Here is a 15,473-nt window from a genome sequence, read left to right on the forward strand (position 1 = left end):
CTACGCAAAGCAATACCCACAGGAGCTCGAGCAGGCAAATACTCCAAACATATCAGTAAGTTTTGTTGCAGGTGCGGACTAGAAGAAGATGATATTCATCTGTTTTTCACCTGTCATTTCGTCAAAGCTGCCTGGTTTATTGCCCCTTGGTACTTAAGAACTGAAGTTATAACCCAACATGCTCCCTCTTTGACTCACGTTCTGCTTAATATTATGGACACACCTAATACTTATGCAACTCTTGCAAATGTTCTTACTTTTATGTGGTGTATATGGAAATCAAGAAATGACTGCCTCTTTAACAGGAATAAGGGTGAACCATACCAAATTTATATCAATGCTCAGGCACTAACAAGGAACTTGGAACTACTTGATCCTTCGAATGTTTCTATGCAGGACAATTCTACTACTCATAGGGCAAATCATCGAACGGGCGAACCAACTCAAGGAGACACTATAACTACTGTTTGGAACATTGCAGGCCCAAGAGTTTACTCAGATGCAGCGTGGAGAAGCAAAAAAGCCCCAGGTGACGAAGCAATAGGAGCTACTGGAATCGGAATCTTCATCCAATTTCAAAGAGAAGGCCAGAAATTCAACATTATGATCCAGGCTTCGACAGATCATTGTTCTTCGGCTTTGCAGCGAGAGGCCAAAGCTATGCAGCTAGCAACATCGGTCTCGAAGCTCTGCATCTTACTAGGCCAACCTTCCCGACGGACAACTTAAGCTTGGCAAAGGCGGTTGCGGATCGGAAAATTGACACCCACCACCTACACTGGAACCGCAGGGACACGCCGGCTATGATTCTCAATTCCTTTACAAAACAAGCAAAGCCAGGTGTTCCATATAAAGAGAGACTTGAATGGTGTTGCTCACAACTGTGCTCATCGGGTGCTTAGGAGATCCCTAGGTTCACCTATCCTAGATCGTTCTTCTTCAGCTCACACCTCTCCTCACTGTCCTGCTATCTCTTCTCTCCTTGGAATAGATTGGCAGGGATTTGTAATACATGATGTACATTGTTGCTGAGTTGAGGAATGAAATTTTGGCGCCTCCGGCGCCTTCTCTGTTCAAAAAAAAAAAGACAAAGCTGTCAACGATACAACGACGTTCGTATATAGCTCAACGCATAAGAGAGTTAGCACGATTTAACCAAAGTCGTCCGCGGCAGCCCACACCTAAATTAATTAGGACGTGGATAGGTAGTGCGCGGTTACCAGGTAGTGCTACAGGGTGCCCCCCCTGTCCGAATTTGTCTTTTTCCTAAAATAGAAAGCAGGGCCCACAGTTGATAGCGACAGCTACCAGAAAAGGACTTCCGTCCACGCCACGTCGGGGGAAGAATTGGACCACAGAAAAAGGACAAAAAAATACAGGCTGTCAACTAGAATCCAAACCCTACCTGCCCTCGTCTCTTCCATCCATCATCTTCTTCCTCCAGCCGCCGCCTGCTGGTAAGAAGAGAAGAAGAAAACTACATCCTGTAGCTTCAAAAAGGAGCCAAAAATACATGCTTCTCAACGTAGACAAAAGATCTGCTACAAATCTCCTGTAGCACGCCCAGAAAACAGAGGTAAAAAGCTCCTTCCCCATGCCAGATCTGTAACTTCTTACCCACCCCAAATCCTAAACTTCTACATGCCAGGAATTGACCCAGGCCAATTCGGGTTACTCATGGTTAGATGTATAAAGAGTTGACCCAGGCCAATTCTGCAAACTTGAAGTATAACAGATCCACAGCAAAAAATAAGGATCCACTTGACTTAGCAGTTTACATACCAGGATGTATAAATCCGACAGTAGTAGTAAGGGGAAGAAATAGAAGTGTGCAGTTTACATATCCACTTGGCTTAGCAGTTTACATATCCCAGGATGTATAAATCCATCAGTGATTGTTTCTCAGAAGCATGAGCAGAATAGCAAGAATTGGTAGTGCAGGTAGTCTTGAACCAAAATCATGTACAATCTGATGCATGTTGGAAATCTTGATTCCTAGTTGTAGGCCTTCATAGCACCAGCATCATGTTCCTGGAAAAATTCAGGTGAATAATGTCATTTTAAGTCAAGATGTAGCAAGTACTGTCATCACATCAATCTGTATCTAGAAGAATTACATGTAGAATTGAAAAAATACATGTTTATTTTTCTCGCTTATGTAGCATTGATCATGTACAAAAAATGTTATGGTCTTAAATGCTTTAGTTCTTTGATGCAGCTGAATTGAGTTGTCAGTTTGTTAAATGTATATGGCCTTAAATGCTTATGTATTGTAGATATGGATCTGGACCTAAATGTTACACTGGAAAATCTAGAAGATCTTGAAGATGTAGTTCATCCAAAAGAAGCTCAAGGTGATCTAGAGCATGTAGTTCATCCAAAAGAAGCTGAAGCTGCTGCAGCTTGAAGTTCGCATATCCGGTGGCAACACGGGACCATCGACAGAAACCGATGTACTTACTGGGATTACCCTATCTAGCGATGATTCAGGTGGAGAAGATGAAGTTCAGTCAACTCCAAGTAGCCAGCCAACTGTTGATAAGCCATATCCAGGGATGATGTTTGATAGTTGGGAGCAAGCTAGAATGCATTATAATCGGTATGCTAAGCATGTAGGCTTTTCAATAAAGTCTAGTACATCCAGGAACTCTAGCATTGACAAGGAGAAAGACAAATGTCTATTTGTTTGCAACAAAAGTGGGAAGAACCCTGATATCAATAGGCTGGAAGCTCCACCTGTGAAACAACGCAATCGTGCAATAACTGTTAAGACTGACTGCAAGGCACGTCTGCGAGTGAAAAGAAGAGGCAAAAGGTGGCATGTAACAATGTTTATAGAAGAGCACAATCACCCATGTCTCAAGAAATTTTCTTTGAAAAGGTTCTTGAGATCTCACAGGGGAATCCCAAAGGAAGAAAGGGACTTCATCAGGCTACTTCACAAGGTTAACCTGTCGACTGGAAGAGTGATGTCTATTATGGCAGAGTTGTATGGCAAGCTTGCTAATGTTCCCTATGTGACAAAAGATGTTAGCAACTTCATGGCAACAATTGATGTGCCAGAAACTCAGCAAGACATGTCATTGTTACTTGCAGAGTTTGATAAGGTGAAAAAGGATGATCCGCAGTTCTTCTCCAAGATAGATGTTGATCATGATCACCGAGTCCGGCGGATTTTCTGGGTTGATGGGCCAGCAAGAGCTGCATACAAGCTTTACAGTGATTGTTTGTCTTTTGACACTACCTACATGACAAACATGTACAATATGCCCTTTGCGCCGTTCATTGGGATAAATAGGTATGGTCAATCAATTCAACTTGGTTGTGGGTTCCTAAAAAATGAAAGGGTGGATGATTTTGTTTGGCTATTTGAGGCATTTCTTGAGGCGATGGATGGTTTGCAGCCAACAAACATCATCACTGATCAGGATGGTGCAATGAGGAGTGCCATTTTGGCAACTTTTCCAGATTCATGCCACAGGAATTGTAGATGGCACATAATGCAGAATTTCCAACCTGTGCTAGGAAATGACATGGCTAAGAATGAAGATCTACGGAGAGAGTTCAATGAGATAATTGACCACAGCATGACAGAGGATGAATTTGAAAGAAGGTGGGCAGAAATGATCATCAAATACAATGTAGGGGACAATACACATTTGGCGGACGTCTATGATCTGAGATCCAGTTTTGTCCCTGCTTACTTCAGGGATAGGTTCTTCCCATTCCTACAAACTACAGCGCGTAGTGAAGGGTTCAATGCTGTTTTGAAAAGATATGTTAGACCATACAACAGCCTCGTGCATTTCTTCAAACAATACATGAAACTACAAGAGAAAATAGAAGTTGCAGAAGATGGTAATGAATTTGAAATGGAAGACAAAACTCTAAGGATGTGGGGAGAATGGCCACTTGAGAAACAAGCTATACAGGTGTACACCAGGCCCATCTACCTGCGTTTCAGGGCTGAGATTCGTAAAGTTACATCTTACAATGCAAATCTAGTTGAGGGGCATCTGTTTGATGTTGTTCCAATAACAGGATCAGTTTATGGATATGGCAAGAGATCCTACAGGGTGGAAGCTAACATGCAGGAATCGACCTACACATGCGAATGCTCTAAGATTAAAAGGGATGGTTTGTTGTGCTGCCACGCATTGCGAGTAATGGCACAGGTTGGTGCCTGTGGGGTACATACCGCCGCATTACATATCGCCAAGGTGGCAAATGCCACCGGAAGACATTGTTACACGGAAAGTAGACTTGCTCGATGTCCCTACTGACAGGAAGTTGTCAATTAAAGAGAGGAAGCTGATCCGGTATGGGACACTGTGCAATGATTTCACAGACATAGCTAAAGTAGCAGCTGAATCGGATAAAAGCAAGGCTATAGCTGATAAGTACATGTTGGCTTTGTCAAATGAACTTAAGTCTATGAAGTTAAGTGAAGCAGCAAAACGAAAAGCGAAACAGAAAAAAAGGTGGACATGTTGAAGATACGTCCAAAGGTGAGTTTGTTGGCGGCAATGCAAATCAAAAGAGAAAGAACACTGAACAAACATCCAACCGGGACTTTGTCGGTGATGATGGGCAGGGTAGTGCGTCGCAACAACACAATATTAGGGACCCTACAGTAACTAGAACTAAAGGACGTCCAGGGGAGAAAAGGAAGAAGTCTGGGCTGCACATAAAATCTGCAAAACCTGTGAAATGCAGTGGTTGTGGGTCTGAGAATCACACTTTAGCATCATGTCCTTCAAAATTGTCTACTGCACCAGAACCTATGGAGATCAACTTTTTCCGCGACATGGTCTAGTAATGGCAAGTGTTAATGGCAACTTTTTCTGCGACATGGTTTAGTTATCAAGTGCAATGGAATGTGGTATTTTTGTAGTGTTAATGACTTTGGAAGCATTTAGTTGGTACCCACAATGTTGATTAACTTGCATGTATATTATATTCCATGCTGTTGATGATTCTAGTTATTTATTTGGTTTTTTGGTGCTTCATGTCTCGAGCACTAGCAGGGTCAGTAAAAAGTTATGTGTTATAACTCAGTAATGGATGAATAAAATCATGGTTTTATCTGTTCAATTCAAACACCAATATACTCATGCAAAATGTACATAATGTATTAAAAAGGACAAAAATTGGTAGAAGAGAAGGATGTACAAAAGGTGATAGGATCCAGAAGGTACCTTCTCTTGATTTGAATGTGCCTAGAACAGTAGTTCTTGCCATTCTATTTTGTTCTGTACCCATGACAACCACTTTAGTGTCAATTGCTTCCTAATGATAGGCATATCCATTTGGTTAAGCGCAGCTATCATCTTCCTCCCATTCCACAATTCGATGAACTTTAGCATGAAGTAGCCGCAGTCGTACCTTGCATGTGAAGAACAATTTAAAGAAGTAAGAGATACTACTTGATGTAATGTAAAATGTTTATAGCTCTGTATGTAATAATGGCCAAAAGTTCCATATGCACTCACGTAGTTTTCTGCATCGGGTGCTGATGTGTTCAGTTTTCCATTTCTCGATATTAATCTTTGAATCAGCATAGTATTGTGCCCACATGTATTTAATAGACCCAATTATTGCTCTGTAATCAGCAACTAGTCCCTTGTTACCTTTAGATCTGAGAGAATCCATCACCTCGAACCTCTCTGCCTTTAAGTTGAGCACGATCAAATAGTAGTGTCCATTGAATTGTTTGATATCAGGTGTTAGATTTTGCAGCACTCCAAACATTATCTACACTCAAAAAAATGACAGAAAAAGGTGGAACCTATTAGTAGTTGGAAAAGGTAAAGTACATGGCTAATTATTCAACATGTAGAATCATCAGAAGTTACAACTTACTTGTTCTTTGTGGTCTAGACGACATTCGAGTGTCATTTTGAAAGCTTTCTTCACCATTCTATCGTTGATGCAGCTCACACTCCTAAGCTTGGTCCGTGTGAAGTTAAAGGAACGATGCACATGTGTGAGAATTACAGCAGTAACCAAAAAGAAACCATATATTTACAGAAAAAACATAGAGGTTTGCGAATTTCTTACAGCAATATGTAATGGCATGACATGTTTCTTTTGGTTCTCCAACTCACTAGAAAGAACTCGAAGTGCAATTTTGGCAGTAGTATTGCTTAACCAAGCACGAGGCTTCACAGAATCTGCAAGATCTCGAAGCTGGATGAAGAAAACTCCGCAGTCAATGATTCTTTCTTTGTTTAAATCATCCTCAGATTCACCGCCATACATGCAAACCCTGCTGTACACCTCATTTGCATATTTGGATAGAACTTCTTTGTTGGCGTAGTCTACAAATGGCGACTTCTGATTTTGTGCTGGCTTGACAATTCTCTTTTGATGCGCCCTAGGAACAGGAGTGCAACTGCCTTTACCATCAGGTGCACCTAATTCTTCTTCTGGAACAACCTTGTTTGTGTTAACTGTAGATTCTTCTGTGATAGCTGTAGTTGTTGTAGGAATCTGAATAGTTGCATATATTTTGTCTAATGAGTCCCCACTATCATTGCTAGATATCACAACAATCTCCTGAAGATTTGTGTCGAGTTCCTTTGATTGGATGATATCTTCGACTTCTTGACTTGTCACGTAGTGTCGAAGCCAAGATCAAACGATGGGTGGAACTCGAAAAGCTCTCGTTGCTTCTTCTGAACATCAGTCTCAGTTACACCACCAGACCTACAGAAATCTTGTTCCAAGTTCCTATTCATGCTGTTTTCCGCATCTCCAGACTCACCTCGATTAAGCACATCCCTGGTTCCTGGCAATTTTGTTGGTAAATTTGCATTGCTATGCTTCAACCTTGCTTCAGCTGTAGAAAATCTGGTTAGCCTTCTTGGAGTAGTTGCAGCAATCCTCGTTGACGCAACATCTGTTGCCTGCGGATCTCCTTGATTACTTACAGGTGTCTTCTTAGGAGACATAGACCTAGTGACAGGCCTCCTGCCAGATGGACTAGATGTAGTTGCTACTTCCTTTTTTAGTTCTGGAGGATGTGGCTTCTGGATGTCTTTTTCCTCAATATCAAATGTAACTGACTTCCTTTTTTTCCCGCTTGATGTTCTTCCTGGATCAGTGCTGCTGGTGCATCCTTTTTGCAATTCATCCTTTGACTTGACATGTACCGTGGATGCTGTATTTTGCGCTGGTTGAACCTTCTCTATTGTTTCGTTGCTTGTTTGAGAGGGGGTTCCATAGATCTGCAGCTGATTCAGAGCATTTGCGGTGGCATCCACTGTGACAGATACATTAGAAGCAACATGTGGTAAGTCCATTGCCTCGCGTACTCCTTCATCACCATGATCATCACCTTGATCAGACCTCTGTAGTGGCTCCACATTACTGCCAGGAACCAGTTTTTTGGCAGCTCTTTGTCCTCCCAAACCAGCAACATACTTCCTCTTCTTGGTTTTTTCTGCAATGGCATTAGGGGATGCCTCCTGGTTTTGTGGTACATGATCATAACTCTGCAGATCTCCTCGCTCATGGCAGGAATTTTCAGTGGTTTGTGCCGTTGCAGTAGGTTCAGACACTTTTGTACGTCTCCTCCTTTTTGGTTTATCCATCTGGATGTTCCTCAAAGCATGAACTTCTTCTTCGCCCTGGTTGTTTGTGATTCCTTTAACATCTGCCTTTCCTAAGGAGTTGATGAATTTAGCCAACCCATCTTCGAAAATTGTACACATGTTAATGACAGCAGGCCTGTACTTGGCCAAATCCTGGTTAACATGAGGAAAAAAATGATTAGATAAAGACTTCAGTTTACTCCAAAAAAAATAGAAAGAAAACTACATATAACCAGAATAACTACATCCTTACCTCATCTGTGTGATTGTGTGGAAGATGTCTTTTTATGAACCTGTCAACATCTGTAGGTTCTGAGGTGAACAGAGATAGGTTGGTCCTAAAACAAGGCTTCAGCTGCATCAAAACAAATGAAAAAAGAATTGTTACATTAAAAATTATATACGTCAGTCACATGAAGAAGAAAAAAAGCCAAGCATTGAATGAAAAAGAAGCATACGGGTAACCGTCCGAATGATCCATCGTTGTTAGTGTCCAAACCAGCTACCAAACTGATCATACTATTTGACCAGACACAACATCGAGTACCATCTTCTGGAACATCCAGTGCGTTTGTTTCCAAGGAGTCAACGTAAAGTATCTGCCAAAAAGGTAAAAGCAAATTATATACATGTGTTTAGGGAATCCTGAAATTGTAACGTTCACACAAATACAGAAAGAATGTACAAAAACTATGAGAAGAACTAACCATGAGATATGGCATACATGCCTTAAACCAATTCTTCTTGCCTTTAGCGTTTGCAGTTTGTATAAGTATGTCTATGATGAACTTGGCCCAATTCAGATTACTGACTGAAGTTGCATTCATGACAGAAGGGTAACACTTCGGGCTAACCTTTATGCCAGTGGTTGGAGCAAAGATTGAACTGATCATATAAATGACAAACTTCCTAATATACAAATCATCTGCAGGTTTCCCCGGGCCCAGCTCCTTCTCCAAATATGTAACAGTGGGTTGCACACCATCATGTATACCAAGCATCTCCAGTATAGCAGTCGTTGATTTGGGATCAGCATAGTATGGGACTGGCGAGCTGCCAATGGGTACTCCCAGAACCTTAGCAACTGACTGAACTGTTACAGGTATCCTTCCCCTGTCCCCGAAATCAAGAACGCATCTGACAGGATCAAAACTCGTCAACAGAAACCTACATAGCTCTGGAATCAATTTCGAGCACTTCATCAATATAATGTCTCCGAAATCTGATTTTGTTATCAAATCCTGCTGCTCTGGTGTCATGCCCTTGCATAACCTTACAAGCTTCATGGGGGATGAACGATTGAATAAAGAACTCTGTCAAAAGCAATAAAGTAAAGGCATGTAAGAAAAAACATCAAGCTACAAAAAAAAATAGTGGTTGATACATTACATCATGGTGGTGAAAAACATATCAGCACCTGGTTTTTCTTCTTAGCAGGTACATTCTCTGTCAGATTATCTTGATTGTCAGGTACTCCATCATCCTCATCATCCTCAACTACCTCATTCTCAACCAAATCATCCTGAACTGCAGAAGAATCATTCTGTAGTGGTGGCACTGCAGTTGGTTGCTTCCCCTCAAACAAATCTTCTTGACTCTGCACCCTTGTTTCATTTGTGTCACCCTTTAATTGCAACTTTTGCTTCATCTGATAAAACTTTGACGGTCCAGTCCTTGTATCATTCTGTAACACAATGCATATCCATGTAAAAAAATCAGTGAAAACAAAATGAAAACGGTTATAAAAATCATGTGTACAAAGAAGTGGTTATACCATGATGTATAAAGTGGTGTTATTGGCATGACCTGGGAAAGAAGTAGTAATGATAGATGTTAAAAATAGCATCAAATGCACCATAGAGAAACTGTATTAATCTATGGAATAGTACATCCTACTACTGAAAGAAACTATATAAATCTGCAAAGAAAGATGATCATACAGAAGAAAATTATATGTACGGACACCAAAATTACATATGGCAGTGGGGTATAATGAAAAAAATACAACAAGAATGAGAAAATATACATCCTAAGAAATTTTACATCCTAAAAAATACAACAATACATAAGCATATCTTCCAGATCAAAGAGTTGACAGATTTGCTACATCAAATAAAAAATTATAAAGCATCAACCAAATAGGACTCAATTACCCTGGTATGTGAGCACAAAAAAAAGAGGAAGCGGGTGCGGGGCAAGAAAGTGCAGGTGGGGGCGCTGTATCACTAAGATCGGCGCACCCTGTTTCTAGGGATGAACACGATTTTTGATCTGCTATTATTTGTTCCGATTCCTCAATTATTAGTAGCGGTGATGCTACTTCACTTTAAATGTATTAAATGCGTACAAAAACACACCCAGGATGTATTAAGTAAAAAAAAAGTACACCCAACCGAGATTCCTCTACTGCGAACATGGTTATAGCATTGTACAGTTCGCATGTAATTATAAGTGAACAAATACATCCTGCATAGTGAACAAAAACATCCTGCATGTAATTATAAGTGAACAATACAGATTACTCAACTACAAACATGTTATAATATTTCACAGTTTGCATGTAATTATTATTGAAAAAATACATCCTGCAAAAGCAAAAACAAAGTACCACTTCCCAGCTGGTATGTATTTATTATTAAAATTATACGTCCTACTGCGACATATAAATTTAGATTGAAGCTATGTAATTACATGCCGTAATCAGATTTATAAGTTGTTCTACTGTATAAGGGGCGACAAAAAATGTATATGGGGCAACCAGAAAATGTATAAGAACATATGATGCATTATTTTACTTTATGGCAATGTATAAGTTGTTCTAATGTATATAAGTTGTCCTGCCACATCAATATCATTTCTGATACTTTGTATATACACTACAAATACTGTGAATAAGAAACATTGCATGAGATTTCAACATGCTGTTCCTATTAAATCTACAGAGGATTACTCCAACCAATAAGAATACTATGTACATTGCATGAAGCTTAAAAACATGATGTAATGAGCATACTATGGACAACGAAGAAGCTCTGGACCTACTAAGGAAAACTATGACTGCAATCAGCATAGCCGCACCTAGCGCAGCCACAACATCTCATGCACGAACAGCAACCATCGAAACTGACTAAAAACGCAACACAGTGCCAAAATCTGGGTGGGTGAAACTAAGCGCCCATGAATACAAACGGAACAACTAAACGGAGCGAGATAGGAGAACTCACCAACGCCGCGACAGGTGAAGATGGTGTCCCGCCGAGACCTCAAATCACGTCCGCGAGTAAGCTCGATTTGACGAGGACGCGACGCAGATAGAACTTGCAATCCTCTTCACCGACTTCCGCACGCCCGAGGAACGTCGAATCGCCGGCCCACGCCACCGAATCGCCTGACAAAATCCCGCCTCCGACGGGTCGATTCCCAAGCACAGCCTCCGACGGGTTGATTGTACTGACAACATACAAATAGATGTCAAATTGGCGAATCGAGCATACTAGAACACAAATTCGAAGCACCACCGGATCGAGATCAACGGACTTACCAGAATAACGCCGCCCAAGCTCCGGAATCGACAACGCCTAGCACGAACAGGGCGCGCGGATTCGAGACGCCTCGCCGCCGAACTCTCCTTCGCAGACTCGTGCGACAACTTCCGCCGCAACGGACGCGTCTATCTCGCGGGGGCGTGGGCCGCGCCGGCGCTTCTCACCCCGTCCAGCAAGCTCCGCCTCGAGAGAGAAGGGGAGGGGAATGGGGATGAACTCGATTTTGAACAGGGAATGAAGAGAGGATTGGGATCGAAAGGGAAAACGACGGGATGGACGGGTTTTTTTTTTTTGGACGGACGCGCCGCTCAGTCCGGGCCGCCCGATCTTGATCCGACGCGCGTCGCGAGTGAACACCGCGTAAGACAAGCCAGAGCCCACGCAAGAAATAGAAAATGGGTTGTTTCTAGGGATGAACACGATTTTTGATCTGCTATTATTTGTTCCGATTCCTCAATTATTAGTAGCGGTGATGCTACTTCACTTTAAATGTATTAAATGCGTACAAAAACACACCCAGGATGTATTAAGTAAAAAAAGTACACCCAACCGAGATTCCTCTACTGCGAACATGGTTATAGCATTGTACAGTTCGCATGTAATTATAAGTGAACAAATACATCCTGCATAGTGAACAAAAACATCCTGCATGTGATTATAAGTGAACAATACAGATTACTCAACTACAAACATGTTATAATATTTCACAGTTTGCATGTAATTATTATTGAAAAAATACATCCTGCAAAAGCAAAAACAAAGTACCACTTCCCAGCTGGTATGTATTTATTATTAAAATTATACGTCCTACTGCGACATATAAATTTAGATTGAAGCTATGTAATTACATGCCGTAATCAGATTTATAAGTTGTTCTACTGTATAAGGGGCGACAAAAAATGTATATGGGGCAACCAGAAAATGTATAAGAACATATGATGCATTATTTTACTTTATGGCAATGTATAAGTTGTTCTAATGTATATAAGTTGTCCTGCCACATCAATATCATTTCTGATACTTTGTATATACACTACAAATACTGTGAATAAGAAACATTGCATGAGATTTCAACATGCTGTTCCTATTAAATCTACAGAGGATTACTCCAACCAATAAGAATACTATGTACATTGCATGAAGCTTAAAAACATGATGTAATGAGCATACTATGGACAACGAAGAAGCTCTGGACCTACTAAGGAAAACTATGACTGCAATCAGCATAGCCGCACCTAGCGCAGCCACAACATCTCATGCACGAACAGCAACCATCGAAACTGACTAAAAACGCAACACAGTGCCAAAATCTGGGTGGGTGAAACTAAGCGCCCATGAATACAAACGGAACAACTAAACGGAGCGAGATAGGAGAACTCACCAACGCCGCGACAGTGAAGATGGTGTCCCGCCGAGACCTCAAATCACGTCCGCGAGTAAGCTCGATTTGACGAGGACGCGACGCAGATAGAACTTGCAATCCTCTTCACCGACTTCCGCACGCCCGAGGAACGTCGAATCGCCGGCCCACGCCACCGAACCGCCTGACAAAATCCCGCCTCCGACGGGTCGATTCCCAAGCACAGCCTCCGACGGGTTGATTGTACTGACAACATACAAATAGATGTCAAATTGACGGCGAATCGAGCATACTAGAACACAAATTCGAAGCACCACCGGATCGAGATCGACGGACTTACCAGAATAACGCCGCCCAAGCTCCGGAATCGACAACGCCTAGCACGAACAGGGCGCGCGGATTCGAGACGCCTCGCCAACGAACTCTCCTTCGCAGACTCGTGCGACAACTTCCGCCGCAACGGACGCGTCTATCTCGCGGGGGCGTGGGCCGCGCCGGCGCTTCTCACCCCGTCCAGCAAGCTTCGCCTCGAGAGAGAAGGGGAGGGGAATGGGGATGAACTCGATTTTGAACAGGGAATGAAGAGAGGATTGGGATCGAAAGGGAAAGCGACGGGATGGACGGGTTGTTTTTTTTTGGACGGACGCGCCGCTCAGTCCGGGCCACCCGATCTTGATCCGACGCGCGTCGCGAGTGAGCACCGCGTAAGACAAGCCAGAGCCCACGCAAGAAATAGAAAATGGGAATTAATTAGCCACCCATATAGTACATGTTAAGCTAACCTAGACGTACGTACGTCCGGGTTAATTAAATTGAATATACTTACACCTACCTGATGGTTGTGATATTTTTAACTTACCGCTAGACGACCCCAAATTAACACGTTTCACAGTTCACGGCTTGAGGCTCTCTCGATCCACATATCGGTTTGCACTAAGTACGACAACTGGATTTAACGAAAATTCAATCATATCACATATCAGGACAAACAATCACCGCGTGCACGTACTTTTGGATAGCTTAGCTGACTACCTCTCCGTTCCCATGATATAAGTCGTTTTACCAAACTAAGAAAGAGTGATAGTAGTCAACAAGACCTGTTGAGAAATCAAGGTGCATGATGGCCGAATTAAATCAGCAGGTGCTGTGCGTTCCTGGTGCGTTGTACACGAACGCACGGGCGCACTCAGCGAGTGTGATGAACCTTGCTGAAGGACGCGGTCGGCATATATGGTCGTCTCCATGTTTATTGACTTTCAACCGTCAGCCTGATCGATTTGATGAAATGAAATAAAGGGAAAAAAGGTGATCAAAGCAAAACATATAGAGAAAGTGGGAATTAATTTGGCGAATGTGCGGCGGAGACGACACAATGGTCGGTTGAGGGATAATCCACCATTTGATACATCATTAATTAATAGTATCGTCCATTCAAGCTTACCCAGTAGCTGAGTACTACGTAGGTTTTGCAAGTGGTAGACCAGGTTCTGTTTCGATAATAATGAACTTAAAGCAGATCAAAATTACTAGTAGAGCTAGTGATGGGATGGGATTAAGTAAAAAGGGTTGAGCTGCGATTAGTAGCTAGAAAGGTGCTCGCAGGGGCCAACAAAATTTAATAAAGTGACGGTTGGAAAAGCGACAGCCGCAGGATGCATGTATCATCTATGATGTATGCTTGGCGTTGACAAGGTCGTCGCTAGTAGTCCATATGCCTGGTCGTCAGGTCAAACCTTGTGCATGGTCAGCGCAAGCATTATACCTGCGCGCGCAGATGGACTGAAGGAGACACGTCACTCTTTTGGCCACCGCCACGTCTCACCTCACCGTCTACGTTGCAATATTGCCGTTTGATTTTTCTGTGCCATGTACGTAATCACGCGTCTTGTATACGTGCGATCGGTCCATCAAGCTATACATACGTGGTTCCCAAGCTATGAGAAATCAACCTGTGCTTTTCCCTTTTCTTTGCGAGCTGTCTAACTTTATTAATTGGCCAAACAAAGCTATGAAACCGAAAACACCAAAAGAAAAATGAACACCAAAGATCTCTAACAAAACCAAAAGCTTCATCAAGATACTTGCAATCCATTATCTCTAGCTCAACCCTTTGCAGGATTCCATGTCTCTGTTGAAAACGGAGACTGCAAATTGTACCACCATTGCATGAATGATTAACAATCATTCAATAGCTCACAATTAGGTGTCGATGCGGATCAACAAGTGCCATCGGGATTGTCGAAGGGTCTTACTCTGTCGAAAAGACGTTGCAGACACGAAGCTCGCCGGCAAATCCACTGCCATCATCAGTGCAATGAATTTGTACCAACATCCTCGAAGGGCACTTCAACACAAAGATTCCACAAAACAATACGAACCTTGACAATGAAAGACATGATGGACGCGAAAGGCTTTACGCATCGTCATTCAGGTGTGTGCTAGGTGAAAACGAGGTGGTTGGCCACAGCGAGGGAATTGGAGGTGGTTGGCGCAGTTTTTTTTTTTTCTGTAGTGGCTCTATCTGATTGTCTAAGATCTAGGACAATGCAAATAATTACTTCCTCCGTTCATAATTCTTGCCGTGGTTTTTGCTCAAATTTAAACTAAAACCACAACAAGAATTATGAAAATAGAGGAAATAATGATGTTTTTATGTTGGGTTGCCTTAGTATATGTTAAAGGGTTGTTTTCTTCCACTCTTCACCTTAATTCTGTTGCATGGTACCACCTTGTAGCACTAAATATGTGGCCTTATACTACCTCTGTACATAAAACGGTGTTGCAAATTTGTTTAAATTTAGATGTATCTAAACACCTTTAGATATAGACACATTCGAATTTAGACAAATCACTGACATCTTTATGAACATAGGGAGTATATTATTTAATATGTAAATTTGGCGGTGTTTTATGTGTTATTTTAAGACCAGTTATATAATATGTATATCATGTGCCAGCTCATGCTAAATACTC

Source organism: Lolium rigidum, chromosome 2 (genome assembly GCF_022539505.1).
Source record: "Lolium rigidum isolate FL_2022 chromosome 2, APGP_CSIRO_Lrig_0.1, whole genome shotgun sequence".
NCBI lineage: Eukaryota > Viridiplantae > Streptophyta > Magnoliopsida > Poales > Poaceae > Lolium > Lolium rigidum.